This window comes from Stenella coeruleoalba (assembly GCF_951394435.1).
Source record: "Stenella coeruleoalba genome assembly, chromosome: 1".
In the NCBI taxonomy this organism is placed as follows: Eukaryota; Metazoa; Chordata; class Mammalia; order Artiodactyla; family Delphinidae; genus Stenella; species Stenella coeruleoalba.
In genome coordinates, this window is record NC_137169.1 from 60,243,306 (window position 1) to 60,261,775 (window position 18,470).

The window sequence follows — 18,470 nt, forward strand, 5'->3', positions numbered from 1 at the left end:
GTTTCAGAATTTGGAGTTTGAGTTCCATGTTAACTTTTATTAAAGTGTGTGAATCTGGACAAGTCATTAACTCTTTCCTGAGGTTCTGTTTTTCTCCTTATAAAATGAGAACATTACCACCCACCAACAACATTCAAAAAGTTTTTGAGAGAGTCCAATGATACAATTCTACATGTACACACATGCACACAAAGTAAGCCTGGCCCTGAGAGTAAAGAAATAGGAAACAGAAGAAATAAAATTCAAGATTTTAAGAATTCAAATACTGGAGGGCACTTAATGAATATCAGTCCAACCTCCCTAGTCTATAGATAGAAAACAAACAAACAAACAGAAAGAGGCTGAAGGAGGTTATGTAATTCACTCTCATAATAAAAATATTTTATGTATTTTTTACCTTCCTAACTCATTTTTCTTTTAAAAACTCAGACCTCTCTAATATGTGTGTGTGCCCTTTAAAGCAAGACTTTTTCCATATTTAACAAGAAAAAAAAAGGAGGAAAATATTTAAAACATTTAAGAACTGTATAATTTCACACGAAAATTATAGAGTAGCAATTGAAGTGCAAAGACCAAGGAGGTAACTGAAAATTCTAATATGGGTTTCAGGCATATAAATCAAGTTACTTTATTTTCATAAGGCATTTCTAGTGGTGCATTAAAAGGGCCATTAAGAGAAAACAGAGTTTTCTTAAATGATTACTACAAAAACAATGTTAAATTTGGTCAAGTACAATATGGAAAAAATCTAAGTCATTCATAATTTTTAAGTGCAAGGAGACATCATAAACATAGTACAGAAGGGTAAGCTGGGATGAAGTGAGAGAGTAGCATTGATATATATACACTACCAAATGTAAAACAGATAGCTAGTGAGAAGCAGCCGCATAGCTCAGGGAGATCAGCTCTGTGCTTTGTGACCACCTAAAGGGGTGGGATAGGGAGGGTGGGAGGGAGCGCAATAGGGAGGGGATATGGGGACATATGTATACGTATAGCTGATTCACTTTGTTATCCATCAGAAACTAACACAACATTGTAAAGCAATTATACTCCAATAAAGATGTTAAAAAATAAGTAAATAAAAAATAAACATAGTACAAATAAACATGCTGTGTGCAGCATGATAAAGCACAATAATTTCTACTAAAGCTTGGAGATTTTACTTTAAAAAAGTAATCACTTATTGGAATGCTACAGGTGAAAAACAACCGATTACAACGAATCTACATTTTTTTAATTCAGGGAAGAGAAGTCTGAATGAAAGTAGGAAAAGAAAAGACAACAGTTGCCGTACATTGAGTGCCTACTATGCTATTTATACTATATAAAGTGTATTTATGCTATAAATACCATGTATCTTACACACAGGCCTGGCTTCATGGTGTGTGAACTGTGCAGCTGCACAAAGTCCTGCATTTGGAAGTGCCCCACACTTGGTTTAATGCTCTGCTGTCACCAGCTTGTAATTCTTAAAAATCATTCAACAAAGAGCCTCACATTTTCATTTTGCATCAGGCCCCACTAATTACATAGTTGGTCCTGCTTACACACGCTATTTCATTTAATCCTCACAATAATCTTATTTCCTTTTTATAAATGAAGAAACCAAGGCACAGAGAAAATAAGTAACTTGTAAGAGGTATAATTGGTCAAGCTACTTGTGAGCGGTATAATTGGTCAAGCTGGAATTTTAATCCAGATCTAACCCAGAACCCAAGTTCTGTGTACCAGTCTTACCATTAAATTAACCACATGATCCAGACGATTGCTGTGGCCTCAGTGTCCCTTTCTGTCAAATAATATTAGTTAAACGTGTTTCAGCTACAATTCAGAGTTATAGAACTGCCTTATACAGATGGTATGCTGACTGGAACTCACATGAACACTTCCAATTCTTTGAAAAGCAAAAATACTCAACAAATGGAAAGTTTTATTATTAGAAAAAGTATACCTCTGTATCTCTTAATGTGACCTAAAGAACTAATGAATTTCTAATCTGATTAAAATAAGTTCCATATAGCAATGAACATACATAATAAATGCTACCACTAATGAAGTTGAATGAATTTAAATGAATGTCATATTTTACCTAACCTGCACACTTAGCCTTTTTTAGCCATAAAGAAGTACTTAGTAAACTTTGATGTTCCACCTGAATGATGAAACCATCTCAACTTTCAAACTACCCATCACAATAAAACAAGGCAAAATATCTAAGAATTCTAATTTAATACACTTACTTTTACATATCTATTTTTCATAGACGTTAAGTATCATCTGTTTTCTACTCTAGGATTAAATGGCATAAAATATATGGAAGTGATTTTTAAACCATAATGTGCGACCCAGATTCAAGGTATTAATTTCCATAGACTAGAAATCTGATGTGTAATAATGGATATTCTTTTTAACAAATTATCTACAACAAAATCACGTGCATGTCACTTGAAGTTCATTATCAGGGAATTTTACTTAGAAAAGGTATTATAATGCATAAACCTTTTTGATTATTGATGAACATAATAGAGACTAATAGAGTTGTACTAAACAGTGAGCTGAAGAAAGCCAGAAAGTAAGATTTGACTCCTTCCCATTCCACATGAAAACTCTTAGCCATCATATCCATTCTCTTAGCTCTTCCCTTTGTTTCCCAATCCAAATGACTATTCAGCTTATCCTCCCCTTCACAATAAAGTATTACTTTATATCAGATATTCTCAACCTCAGCTGTACATTAGAATCTGCTCAGCTTTTTTTTTTAATTGATGTATAGTTGATTAACAATATCATATTAATTTTAGGTATACAGCATAGTGATTCAGTATTTTTGCAGATTATATTCCATTATAAGTTACTACAAGATAATGGCTATAATTCCCTGTGCTATACAATATATTCTTGTTGTTTATTTTATACATAATGGTTTGTATCTGTTAATCCCATATCCCTAATTTGTCCCTCCCCCAACCCTTTCCCTTTGGTAACCACAAGGTTGTTTTCTATGTCTATGAGTCTGTTTCTGTGTTGCATATATTCATTTGTACTATTTTTTAGATTCCACTTATAAGTGATATCATACAGTATTTGTCTTTCTCTGTCTTACTTATTTCATTTAGCATAATACACTCCAAGTTCATCCATGTTGCTGCAAATGGAAAAATTTCATCCTTTTTTTATGGCTGAGTAATATTCTATTGTGTATATATACTATGTCTTCTTTATCCATTTGTCTATTTATGGGCACTTGGGTTATTTCCATGTCTTGGATATTGTAAACAGTGCTTCTATGAACATTGGGGTGCATATATCTTTTCAAATTAGTGTTTTCGTTTTTTCTGGATATATACCCAGGAGTCAAATTACTGGATCATATGGTAGTTCTACTTTAGTTTTTTGAGGAAATTCCATGATGCCCGATGGAGGCTGCTCAGGAACTTTGAAAAATACTCATGCCCTGGCCTCATCCCCAAAGAAACTGATTTCATTAGCCTGGATGTGAGCTGGGTAATGGGAATTTTTGAAATTCCCCAGGTGATTCTATTGTGTAGCCAAGGCTGAGAACTGATATCGAGATATTCTATAACTCAGCAATTTGCCAGCTGAATAGCATAGTGTTATTAACACTATTTAGAAGTATACACAAGTCATCCATAACTTGTTGGATAGTCTTTATAGAAACTAACATAAACTTGGTTTTTCTGTTTTGCAAATGTATAATCCGAGGCAAAGCATATCTGTATATGTGGAACATATAGACCCCAAAGCAGAACTAGGAAGGAAAAACATCAGCATGATGCTTCAAATGTCTCAAAATCCTTTCATATATTAACTGATTTAATCTAACCAATAGTGCTGTGGTGGATAGAGCAGTTCCTGTTTTACTGACTAAAAATCTAAGATTCAGAGAAGTCGAGCTAGAATTAGAATCCAATTTCATGAGTCTACCACATAATGCTACAGCCTGCTGCACTCTAGCCAAACATAGAGGTCAAGAGTAAGCCCACACTGGAAGAATAAAAATAGAAAAGTGCACCCTCAAGTCCATGTCTGCCCCAGACAAGAGGACATACCCGCTAATGAACCTAACATATCAGGAGGGCCAGAGCTCCATAGCTGTTTCCTGCCAGTTCCTGTGAGTATACATTTGAACTAAAGTTTGTGCCTAAAAGAGAACTTGTAACATTACATTAGAATTACATTAGAATAAGCCTTGTGAGTTATACAAAGCAGCTCACACCCATCGTATTCAAGGGGAAATAAAAACAAAGCTCTGAAACCCTCCTTGAAGGAGATGCTATAGTGTACCCTGGAAGAAATCATTTTGATACTTAATAATATGTGGAGCACATGAAGCTTTTGGCTAAGACATGATTTCAGACATCTCTTTAGATGCTCTGATCAGTTGCCTGAAGGGCTCACAAGGGTTCCAGGTGAGGCTTCATCTAACCTCACCTCATCCAGGTGAGGTTCCAGGTGAGGTTCACTCGGAACCAAGTGAAGAAAAATACATTATCCTAAGTGTTTGATATAAGAAGAAAAACTTGGAAATATTTGGGTTTTTTAATCATGAATTTTAAAATTAAAAGGCAATAATTTAATAAAGATGGTTAGAAAATAGATATTAAGATGGTTTTAATGTATATTATTTACTCAAATGATTTCAGGGACATCCCATACCTCATCCTGCTCTACTTAAATTACTACTATTTATGCATATTTTCCCCATAGAATTTTATTCTCCAGTAACCAAAGTAATACTGCAACTCTAAATTCATACTTTGACACAAATAATGTCTAACTCAACACCACAAATTCTACAAATTGACTTTATGAATTATGTTTAGTCAAATAGTAGGATTCAGTAAACACTACAGTAGGAATCAGAAGGCCTCTTTCAGTGTTCCACTAAATATATGTATGGTCTTCTTGGTTTCCTCAAGTTTAAAATGAAGGAAATGAAGTGAATAACCTTTAAAATGCATTTACAGACGAAAGAACATTTGAGTTTCTACTTTCTAGTTACGTACAGAGTTGGCTATTTTTTTCTGAAAGATCTAGAAAATGCTACTCAAAGGATTTTATTCATCAGCGTATTAGTATGTTTCTTCAAAAGATTTAATTAGCACTTTTAGTTGGACTTGCATCTCTGATACACAACAGAAAAAGATATGAAAATAGAAGTATCAAAAAAAAATTTTTAATATTAACATTTATATATTTTTATAATTATTACCTTTTTTAGTCTATGACACAGCCTTGTTAGAAATTTTGGGAATGCAGAGAAGTTTTATGTAGATTTTGTATGGCTGTGCAATACACATAGTGTAAATCACAACAAAAGTTATAATACCTTATCATTGCATAGCACTCTTTATTGTACAAGCACTGTTATATAATAACCTATAAGACCAGGAACTAAAAGTGAAAGTAGCAGCAAATTTAATTTCCAGTTTAATTTCAGTACCATGAAGCATTCTCTCTACTTCTGTCAAGTCCCATAATCAAATCTCCATCATCATCTCATTTGATCTCTCAGCAAGTGGCTTGACTGAACTCTTTCTTTAAATTTTCTTCACTTGGCTATCACTATTCTACCGCTTTCCCTCTTTCCACACTAGCCATTCTTTCCTGATTTCTTTATTGACTCCTTTTCTGTTCCTGACCTTTAAATGATAGAGTGATCCAGTGCTCAAACCTTGACCCCCTTCTCTTTTGTATCCATACTCACACCTGTATGATTTCATTCACTTCCAGGATGGATGAGTCCAAGATTTATACATCTCCAGCTCTGGCCTCTCCCCTGTACTCCAGATGTTTATATTCAATTACCCACTTGTTGATATCTCAACCTGGATGTCCAATGAATTTCTTAAACTTAGCATAGTCAAAAGAAACTCTTGTTTCCCAGCCCTGCCCCTACCAAACCTGCTTCTCTTCTAGATTTCCCCATTTTAGTTAATGGCTCTTCTATTTATCTTGTTGCTATGGCCAAAGATCCTTGACTTCCCTTTCTCACAGCCCACGTACAAGTCACAGCAATTCCATTAAAATATATTCTGAATTCACCACTTTTCATCACCTGCACTGCTACCATCTTATCAGCCATCACCTCACTCCTATCTACTTCAGTAGCTCCCTAATTGTTTTCTCTTTTGCTGGTTGCTTTTCTCCAGTCTGTTTTCCACTGCCAGAGTGATCTCTTTAAAACATGAATCAGATCATGTCAGTCTTCTGCTTAAAAATCCCTAGTGGCTTGAAAACTTCTGAACCCTTATAAATCCTCCCTATGGCATGAAGTCCCTACAGACCTGGACCCTGCCTCCTCTCCTTCTACTCTCTCCTTAGCCATTTTCTCTCTCGTCATGCTGATCATGTTGTTGTTGCTGATTTTAACAGCCTTATTGATATAGTTTACACACGGTAAAGTTCACCTGTTTAAATTGAACAATTCAGTGTTTTTTAGTATATTTATACAGTTGTACCACCATCACCATAATCTAATTTTTAAACATTTTCATAATTCCAAAAAGAAACCTTATACCCATTAGCGGTCATCTTCCATACTCCCTGCCCTCTATTCTGCCCCCAGCCCTAGACAATCATTCATCTACATTGTATCTCTATACATTTGTCTATTCTGGACATTTCATATAAATGAGATCATAGGACATATGAAGTTTTTTGTGACTGGCTAATTTTAATTAGCATAATGTGCTTAGTGTAGCACATATCAGTAATTCATTCCTTTTTACTGCCAAATAATATTCCATTATATGGCTATACCATATATTGCTTATGCATTCATCAGGTGACAGACATTTGCGTTCTTTCCACTTTTTGAACATTCATGTACAAATTTGTGTGTGAAGGTACATTTTTATTGTGCTTGGGTAGTTACCTAGGAATGAACTTGCTGGGTTATATGGTAATTATGTTTATCAATTTTAAGGAGCTTCTAAACTCTTTTCTAAAGTGTCTGCCACATTTTACTCCCACCAGCAATGTGAGTGTTCTAATTTCTCCACATCCTCACCAATATTTGTTATTGTCTTTCTTTTTTTATTATAGCCATCTTGTGAAGTATTGATAGTATCTCATTGTGGGTTTTTTTGGGATTTTTTGTGGTTTTTTTTTGCGGTACGCGGACCTCTCACTGTTGTGGCCTCTCCCGTTGCGGAGCACAGGCTCCGGACGCGCAGGCTCAGCGGCCATGGCCCACAGGCCCAGCCGCTCCGCGGCATGTGGGATCTTCCCGGACCGGGGCACGAACCCGTGTCCCCTGCATCGGCAGGCGGACTCTCAACCGCTGCACCACCAGGGAAGCCCCTCTCATTGTGTTTTTAATCTACATTTCTCCAATAACTAATGATGTTGAGTAGCTTTTCGTGTGTTTATTAGTCATTCATATATCTTCTTTGGGTAAATGTCTATTAAAATTCTTTGCCCATTTTTTAATTAGGTTATTTGAACTGTAACTGTCGTTCATATATTCCAGATACAAAATATTTTCTCCCATTCTGTAGGTTGTCTTTTCACTTTCTTGATGGTCTCTTTAAGGCACCAAAGTTTTTAATTTTGATAAAGTCAGTCATCTCCTTTATAACATTTGGTTTCATATCTAAGAAATCATTGCTTAACTCAAGATGACGGAGATTTACTTGTATTTTCTTCCTAAAGGTTTATAGTTTTAGCTCTTGCACTTCAGTCCCTGATTTATTTTGCATTAATTTTTGTGTATGGTATGAGGTACAGGTAAAAATCATTATTTTTCATGTAGATATCCAGTTGTCCCTATACCATTTGTTTAAAAAATTATTCTTTCCTCATTGAATTATCTTAGACCTTTTGTTGAAAATCAAATGACCACAAATGTTAGGGTTTATATCTTGATTCTCCGTTCTATTTCACTGATCTATATGTCTGTCCATATGCCGTCTTGTTGTCCTTTGACTTTACAAAGATCCATCTGTCTTCAGGGCATTTAAAATTGCTGTTCTCCCTGCCTGGAATAGTTTTCCCATTTTTCTTATTGTCTGTTGCTTGATCCTTTATCTCATTCACATTTCTGCTCAAATGTCACATCCTCAGAGAGGCCTTTCTTAGCTACTCCAACTAAAATAGCTCCTCACTCCTGTTCCGTCAAACTGTACTTACTTTCCTGCTTTATTTTTTTGCACAGCTCATATCACTATCTGAAATTACTTCCTGTTCACATGTTTACTATCTGTCTTCCCCATTAGAATGTAAGTTCCATGAGGGCAAGGATTTTTTGTCTGTCTGATAAGGTGCCTAGCACTTAGTAGAAAATCAATAAATATTTGTGGCATAAAGGCATGAATCATGATTTCTACATCCATTTTCATTTTCAAAGTTACAGCGGTTTTTCCAAGCAGTTAACAATATAATTGGAGCACTTCTTTGAATAACTGGCATATCTTCGAAAAACTCATCACATGTTTTAAGAAAGAGTCATCATATACTTTTGACAGTGAATAATTGAGAGTATCTTTTGTCACACATGCATATTACCAATTTATTTATTCAACCAAAAGTTAATTGAGTGTTAACGATGTACCAGCCACTGTTGTAGATAGTCAATGAAGAGATAACATAATAGACATTCAGAGGTGATTCAGATGTCCTACTTGATTAAAACTCCATGCGGAATGTGGATGTCTCTTCACCAGACCTTCTCTATGTTAATACTCTCAGGGTTCAAAGCTGGAAATGGCCTCAGAGGTGAAACATTTTTAGTTACAAAGTCCTTTCTTGATGCTTCAGCAATTAACAGTCCTTAAATAGATCAAAAATTTACCTTGAATTTCTTACAGTACAGAATATTTGAAATTCTGCTCACTTCATTTCCCAAAAGCATTTTCTAACAAGTGTATAATTTTTTTCTTTTAAGATAAATCAATTCTTTTATGTCTACAAATAAGCAAGTTTCTTCTCAATTTATTTAGTCAGCTATGCCTCTTGATTATGAGTGACTCAACCTAATAAGACTTAAGCCAAAGGAGAATGTTTAAACTCATATCAGCTGGAACTCCAGAGATGGAGGAAGCTTCAGATAAGGCTTAATGCTAGGCGCAGAGGAAATCATGACTTCTCTCTCTGTGGGCTGGTTCCTGTGCCAAAAAGGCTTTCTCCTCGTGATAGAAAGATAGCTCAAGAGCTTCAGACTCTCTCAGACGTAAAACAAGCAAGAAAGAGCAAGATTCTCTTTCCTGAAAATCCTAATAGCCATCTCATTACTCCTAGTTGATCAAGTGACCTGCTCATCCTATAATAAATCATATTTTTAGGGGATCCAGTGCTTTGCTTTAGGTCTAGATAACATGATTCACTGAGAGCATACAGGCTGAGAATAAAGAAGTGGGTGGTTTTCAAAGAGAATTTGAGGTTATAACTGCCAGACAAAGAATGAATGGATCTTGAGCAGCAAAAACAGCAGGTATCCACTAAAAGCTTCATAATACATACTGCTAGGAAAGAGAATGGTCACTAGAACAAAGCATACGAAGCACGTTAATTACAGCATCACCAGGTATCTTTCTGCAATGCAATTCTCTAATCCTGAATTACACCTCACGCACATGTGCCCACCCACACACACGTATTTCCTTTGTTCTTGCTACTAGGTTTTAGAGCATTGCAAGACCAAATGAGATCACTGCCTTCCAGAGATTATACATTACGACTTCACAGAGCCTCACTGCTACATTACAATCCATTTTTTCATGGGCTTCTCCAAGTTATGACCCAGTATTTTAATCAGAGCAAGATTAACACAAACCAGATATATCAAGTAGTCAAATGATGGAAGCAGACTCTGAAAGAAGCAAATGCACCATTTCCTGCCAAACTGTTGCTGTTATCTTCAGCCAGCAATTTCACTCATTGATATCAATAACTTAATAAAAAATAGAAAAGCTGATTTTCATTGAATAAGCTATTTATTAGCCTCCTAGATCTGACCTTTTTCTAGAACACTGCATTTCCTCTTTGCTAAACCCTTTTAGTTTCAGACTGTTTCTTGGCTGTGAGGCATTCCCTCCTCTCACATTTTATGGCCCCTTTGGGCCTTAGCAGACAGGTGGAACTCCTTCTATGTGAGATGAATACTCTGTCTGACATGCTTTATGGAACATAGCAGTCCCAACACAACCTATTAGCCATACCATAGTGTGCCCAAGGGGAGCCTAGCTTCAGATCAGAATTTGTGGTTGTTTGTCATATTTATAAAACCATAGTGTCATCTTTATTATTTCTATTATTAAAAAATATATTGAAGCAGTTCTTCAGATACTTGGCACATATGAAATTTGTTTTCCTAAGATTTTCTAGTGCCTTCCAGATTGACAATAATATAAAATAGATATAGTCACTACCTTGAAAGAGAATGACTAGAAAGTACCCTCAGCAATTTACTTTGTAAATAAAATCTGTTGCATATGTTTCCTTTCAGTTTTTATAGTGGCCTGGAGAAAGCCCAAAGTGTACACCTTCCACATATTATGTTATACAATATAAAATTTTCACATTAGAAAGGTATAGCCCAAATTTTAAATAATTTAATTGGAAATGCACAGATATATGGGAAAAACAAAAGTAAAATGTTTAAATAGTATTAGTTCCTTTCTTCTCATTTTCTAATTAACCACTAATAACAAAAAAAGGACTACAAGGTGAACTCGTGTGATGAATAAAGCTAAAGTATTCCTTCGAGCTAATCAAGCTATTATATGTTCAGATCCACAGACTGTGAGCCATATAAATACAAAACTATTAGAAACTGTAGTTTCTACCACCCTATGATAACTAGTTTTAACAAATCTAGATCAATGAAAGGAAAAGTTGTAATTAAACCAATCTTTAAAATAAAAATATAGGAGAGTATTTATGGTATTTGCAGTTACTCATCATTTAGAAACTCTTCATTAATGAGTCTATCATAAAAATCACATTAGTGGATAGTTTTTGGTCCTTGTGTTGCAAGTGAACTATGTAATAAACATTATGTTTACTATTAAAGAATATGACTGAATTAAGGATAGTCCTATTAAATGGCCAAACTTAATTGATCCAGCTCCCATCGACTCACAATATATGCTAATTAAGTCAGGAATAGGACTCAAGTTTGCCTTGAACTATCTAAGAGGTAAGTATTGAAGGTACCTTAAAAATAAAGATGTAGAGAACATTTGGGGCGTTTGCATTTTCCCACAAGCAAATTAATAGGCTAAGCAATGTTGCTGGGGAAAACATTGAGCTACTTAAAAAAGCAAATGTTTCCAATCATCTTTAAGAACATTTCCAATATATATTTATATAAATACAAAATATATGCTAATGTATTTCTTTAGACTTTTTTCTTAACTCTTTATTGATAATCTTTTGCCTGCTAATCTCTGGTAATACTTGGTTCACCCTAGTTCCAATACTCATTCTTTAATTAAAAGTTATAAAAGTTGTTTTTTTCCCTTTGTGTAACCAAAGTGCATGCTACCTCTGGGGTGCCAAGTCTTTCAGTTATCTGGGGTCACCCCGTCCCACTTTACATGGAAAACTAGCATTTTCCCCACAGCCCACACATTCACATCCCCAGCTCAGGATCATCAAGAATTCCTAGGTTTATTATAGTTTCTCTAAGTCATTCCTGACACTGATTTCCCTTCTGCTGAATTTTTGATCTACGTTCCTTGTATCAGTTCTTTTTTTTTTTTTTTGGCCACGCCATGTGGCATCCAGGATCCTAGTTCCCCAACCAGGGATCAAACCTGTGCCCCCTGCAGTGGAAGCACAGAGTCCCAACCACTGGACCACCAGGGAAGTCCCTGTATCAATTCTTATAATTGCTGTTATCTTTACTCCAACCTTACCCCAAGGTGGACCTACTCCTAATGCCATCATTTCCCAACAGTACTGCAAAGCATAAGGCTCTGACGTTTAACAGATTTCATTGATGATTTGGGGTTTGGGGAGGTAATAGAGCACAGAATACTGGAATATTAGCCTTCACAGTCCTAAATATTTATTGACTCTTCTCTGTCACAATTTCTCCATATTTTTGTCCTCTCTCTTTCTCACAGTGTTTTCCTCTTTCCTCTAACACTTTTAACTTCCTCTTGAGGAGCTGCTGCCAAAACCCAAAACTCTTTTTACTGAGTATTTCTTTCTTCTTTTGTTTCACCTTCACTCTAACTGTGGATAAAACTTCTCCCCTTTCTCAAACTATTGGGCTGTCCAAAAAGTTCATTTGGGTTTTTCTGTTAAGATCTTACGGAAAAACCAAATGAACTTTTTGGCCAACCCAATAAAACCCCTGCTATGTCTAAATAATAGAATTATCTACCGAGAAGATGAAATATTCTACTTTCCTAGAAAGCAGTAACAACTGATTTAAATTAAATAGCCATCAGGGGACCTTCAAGATGTCAGAGGAGTAAGAGGTGGAGATCACCCTCCTTCCCACAAACACATCAAAAATACATCTACATGTGGAACAACTCCTACAGAACACCTACTGACCACTGGCAGAAGACCTCAGAGTTCCCAAAAGGCAAGAAAATCCCCATGTACCTAGCCATGTGGCTGACAGGGTCTTGGTGCTCTGGCCAGATGTCAGGCCCAAGCCTCTAAGATGGGAGAGCCAAGTTCAGGACATTGGACCACCAGAGACCTCCCAGCCCCATGTAATAGCAATCAGCAAGAGCACTCCCAGAGATCTCTGTCTCAACGTTAAGACCCAGCTCCACCCAATGGCCAGCAAGCTCCAGTGCTGGATGCCCCATGCCAAACAACTGGCAAGACAGGAACATAACCCCACCCATTAGCAGAAAAGGCTGCCTAAGATGATACTAAGTTCAAAAAAAAATGATACTAAGTTCACAGACACCCCAAAACACACCACCAGATGCAGCCCTACCCACCAGAAAGACATGATCCAGCCCCACCCACCTGAACACAGGCACCAGTCCCCTCCACCAGGAATCCTACACAAGTCACTGAACCAAACCTCACCCACTGGGGGCAGACACCAAAAACAATGGGAAATACGAACTTGCAGCCTGCAAAAAGGAGGTCCCAAACACAGTAAGTTAAACAAAATAAGAAGACAGAGAAACATGCAGCAGATGAAGGAACAAGGTAAAACCCCACCAGACCAAACAAATGAAGAGGAAATAGACAGTCTACCTGAAAAAAAATCAGAGTAATGATAGTAAAGATGATCCAAAGTCTTGGAAATAGAATGGAGAAAATACAAGAAATGATTAAGAAGGACCTAGAAGAACTAAAGAGCCAACAAACAATGATGAACAACAAAATAAATGAAATTAAAAACTCTCTAGAAGGAATCAATAGCAGAATAACTGAAGCAGAAGAAAGGATAAGTGACCTGGAAGAAAAAATAGTGGAAATAACTACCATAAATGCACCAACATTCGAATTATAGAGGTCCCAGAAGAAGAAGAGGAAAAGAAAGTTTCTGAGAAAATATTTGAGGAGATTATAGTTGAAAACTTCCCTAACATGGGAAAGGAAATAGTCAAGTCCAGGAAGCGCAGAGTCCCATACAGGATAAATCCAAGGAGAAACACACCAAGACACATTAATCAAACTATAAAAAATTAAATACAAAGAAAAAAATTTAAAAGCAGCAAGGGAAAAGCAACAAATAACATACAAGGAAATCCCCGTAAGGTTAACAGCTGATCTTTCAGCAGAAACTCTGCAAACCAGAAGGGAGTGGCAGGACATATTTAAAGTGATGAAAGGGAAAAACCTACAACCAAGATTACTCTACCCAGCAAGGATCTCATTCAGATTCAAGAGAGAAATTAAAAGCTTTACAGACAAGCATAAGTTAAGAGAATTCAGCACCACCAAACCAGCTTTACAACAAATGCTAAAGGAGCTTCTCTAGGCAGGAAACACAAGATAAGGAAAAGACCTACAATAACAAACCCAAAACAATTAAGAAAATGGTAATAGGAACATACATATTGATAATTACCTTAAATGTAAATGGATTAAATGCTCCAACCAAAAGACATAGACTGGCTGAATGGATACAAAAACAAGACCCATATATATGCTGTGTACAAGAGACCCACTTCAGACCTAGGGACACATACAGACTGAAAATGAGGGGATGGAAAAAATATTCCATGAAAATAGAAATCAAAAGAAAGCTGTAGTAGCAATTCTCATATCAGAAAAAATAGACTTTAAAATAAAGACTATTACAAGAGACAAAGAACTATACTACATAATGATCAAGGGATCAATCCAGGAAGAAGATATAACAATTGTAAACATGCACCCAACATAGAAGCATCTCAATACATAAGTCAAATGCTAACAGCCATAAAAGGGGAAATCGACAGTAACACAATCATAGTAGGGGACTTTAACACCCCACTTTCACCAATGGACAGATCATCCAAAATGAAAATAAATAAGGAAACACAAGCTTTAAATGACAAGATGGACTTAATTGACAAGATGGACTTAATTGATATTTATAGGACATTCCATCCAAAAACAACAGAATACACTTTCATCTCAAGTGCTCATGGAGCATTCTCCAGGATAGATGATATCTCGGGTCACAAATCAAGCCTTGGTAAATTTACTAAAATTGAAATCATATAAAGTATCTTTTCTGACCACAATGCTATGGAGACTAGATACTAATTATAGGAAAAAAAAAAAACTGTAAAAAATACAAACACTAATATGCTACTAAATAACCAAGGAATCACTGAAGAAATCAAAGAGGAAATCAAAAAATACCTAAAAAAAAATGACAATGAAAACACGACTACCCAAAACCTATGGGGTGCAGCAGAAGCAGTTCTAAGAGGGAAGTTTATAGCAATACATTCCTACCTCAAGAAACAAAAAACATCTCAAATAAACAACCTAACTTACACCTAAAACAATTAGAGAACGAAGAACAAAAAAAACCCCAAAATTAGCAGAAGGAAAGAAATCATAAAGATCAGGTCAGAAATATATGAAAAAGAAAAGAAGGAAATGATAACAAAGATCAATAAAAATAATAGCTGGTTCTTTGAGAAGATAAAGAAAATTGATGAACCATTAGCCAGACTCATCAAGAAAAAAAGTGAGAAGACTCAAATCAACGGAATTAGAAATAAAAATGGAGAAGTAACAACTGGCACTGCAGAAATACAAAGGATCGTGAGAGATTACTACAAGCAACTCTATGCCAATACAATGGACAACCTGGAAGAAATGGACAAATTCTTAGAAAAAAACAACCTTCCAAGACTGAACCAAGAAGAAATAGAAAATATAAACAGAGCAATCACAAGCACTGAAATTAAAACTGTGATTAAAAATCTTCCAACAAACAAAACCCTAGGACCAGATGGCTTCACAGGCAAATTCTATCATTTAGAGAAGAGCTAACACCTATCCTTCTCAAACTCTTCCAAAATATTAGCAGAGGGGGGAACACCGCCAAACTCATTCTACAAGGCCACCGTCACCCTGATGCCAAAAACAAACAAATATGTCATAAAAAAAGAAAACTATATAGGCTTCCCTGGTGGCGCAGTGGTTGAGAGTCCGCCTGCCGATGCAGGGGACACGGGTTCGTGCTCTGGTCCAGGAAGATCCCACATGCCGCGGAGTGGCTGGGCCCATGAGCCATGGCCGCTGAGCCTGTGCGTCCAGAGCCTGTGCTCCGCAACGGGAGAGGCCAGAGCGGTGAGAGGCCCGCGTACCGCAAAAAAAAAAAAAAAAGAAAACTACAGGCCAATATCTCTGATGAACATAGATGCAAAACTCCTCAACAAAATACTAGCAAACGGAATCCAACAGCACATTAAAAGGATCAAACACTGTGATCAATGGGGTTTATCCCAGGAATGCAAGGATTCTTCAATATATGCAAATCAATCAATGTGATACACCATATTAACAAACTGAAGGATAAAAGCCATAGAATAATCTCAACAGATGCAGAGAAAGCTTTCGACAAAATTCAACACCTATTTATGATAAAAACTCTCCAGAAAGTAGGCATAGAGGGAAATTACCTGAACATAATAAAGGCCATATATGACAAACCCACAGCCAACATCTTTCTGAATGGTGAAAAACTGAAACCATTTCCACTAAGATCAGGAACAAGACAAGGTTGCCCACTCTCACCACTATTATTCAACATAGTTTCAGAGGTTTTAGCCATGGCAATCAGAGAAGAAGAAGAAATAAAAGGAATCCAAATCAGAAGAGAAGAAGTAAAGCTGTCACTATTTGAAGAAGATATGATACTATACATAGAGAATCCTAAAGATGCTACCAGAAAGCTACAGAGTTAATCAATGAATTTGGTAAAGCAGCAGGATACAAAATTAATGCACAGAAATCTCTTACATTTGGGCTTCTCTGGTGGTGCAGTGGTTTAGAATCTGCCTACCAATGCACAGGACACAGATTCGAGCCCTGGCCCAGGAATTCCCACATGCCATGGAGCAAATAAGCCCGTGCGCCACAACTACTGAGCTTGAGCTCTAGGGCCCGCAAGCCACAACTACTGAGCCCATGGGCCACAGCTACTGAAGCCTGTGTGCCTAGAGCCCGTGCTGCACAACAAGAGCAGCCATGACAATGAGAAGCCTGCACACTGCAACAAAGAGTAGCCCTGCTCACCACAACTAGAGAAAGCCCACACACAGCAACAAAGACCCAACACAGCCAAAAATTTAAAAATAAATAAATAAATTTATATATATAAAAAAAGAAATCTCTTGCATTCCTCTACACTAATGATGAAAAATCTGAAAGAGAAACTAAGGAAACACTCCCATTTACCACTGCAATAAAAAGAATAAAATACCTAGGAGTAAACCTACCTAAGGAGGCAAAAGACCTGTATGCAGAAAACTATAAGACACTGATGAAAGAAATTAAAGATGATACAAACAGATGGAGAGATATACCATGTTCTTGGACTGGAAGAATCAATATTGTGAGAATGACTATACTACCCAAAGCAATCTACAGGTTCAATGCAATTCCTATCAAACTAGCAATGTCATTTTTCACAGAACTAGAGCAAAAAATTTCACAATTTGTGTGGAAACAAAAAAGACCCCGAATAGCTGAAGCAATCTTGGGAAAGAAAAATGGAGCTGGAGGAATCAGACTCCCAGACTTCAGACTATACTACAAAGCACAGTAATCAAGACAGTATGGTACTGGCACAAAAACAGAAATATAGATCAATGGAAAAGGATAGAATGCCCAGAGATAAACCCACACACATATGGTCACCTTGTCTTTGATAAAGGAGGCAAGAATATACAGTGGAGAAAAGACAGCCTCTTCAATAAGTGGTGCTGGGAAAACTTGGCAGCTACATGTAAAAGAATGAAATTAGAACACTTCCTAACACTATACACAAAAATAAACTCAAAATGGATTAAAGACCTAAATGTAAGGCCAGACACTGTCAAACTCTTAGAGGAAAACAGAGGCAGAACACTCTATGACATAAATCACAGCAACATCCTTTTTGACCACCTCCTAGAGAAATGGAAATAAAAACAAAAATAAACAATGGGACCTAATGAAACTTAAAAGCTTTTGCACAGCAAAGGAAACCATAAACATGACCAAAAGACAACCCTCAGAATGGGAGAAAATATTTGCAAATGAAGCACCTGACAAAGGATTAATCTCCAAAATTTACAAGCAGCTCATGCAGCTCAATTTCAAAAAAACAACTCAATCCAAAAATGAACAGAAGACCTAAATCGACATTTCTCCAAAGAAAATATACAGATTGCCAACAAACACATGAACGGAAGCTCAACATCATTAATCATTAGGGAAATGCAAATCAAAACTACAATGAGGTATCACCTGACACCAGTCATAATGGCCATCAACAAAAAATCTACAAACAATAAATGCTGGAGAGGGTGTGGAGAAAAGGGAACACTCTTGCACTATTGGTGGGAATGTAAATCAATACAGCCACTATGGACAACAGTATGGAGGTTCCTTACAAAACTAAAATTAGAACTACCATATGACCCAGCAATCCCACTACTGGACATATACCCAGAGAAAACCATATGTACCACAATGTTCATTGCAGCATGATTTACAATAGCCAGGACATGGAAGAAACCTAAGTGTCCATCAACAAATGAATGGATAAAGAAGATGTGGCACATATATTCAATGGAATATTACTCAGCCATAAAAATAAACGAAATTGAGTTATTTGTAGTGAGGTGGATGGACCTAGAGTCTGTCATACAGAGTGAAGTAAGTCAGGAAGAGAAAAACAAATACCGTATGCTAACACATACATATGGAATCTAAAAAAAAAATTAGTTCTGACGAACCTAGGGGCAGGACAGGAGTAAAGATGCAAACATAGACAATGGACTTGAGGACACAAGGAGCGGGAAGGGTAA

General features: G+C 36.5%; 1 protein-coding gene across 1 annotated transcript in view; it reads left to right on the plus strand.

Annotated features, from left to right (window-relative positions):
- Positions 1-18,470, plus strand: part of LOC307187549 (leucine-rich repeat-containing protein 7-like) — a gene marked incomplete at its 3' end in the record, with an annotated part of 81,787 nt that overhangs the window by 31,969 nt on the left and 31,348 nt on the right. The window lies entirely within an intron of this gene.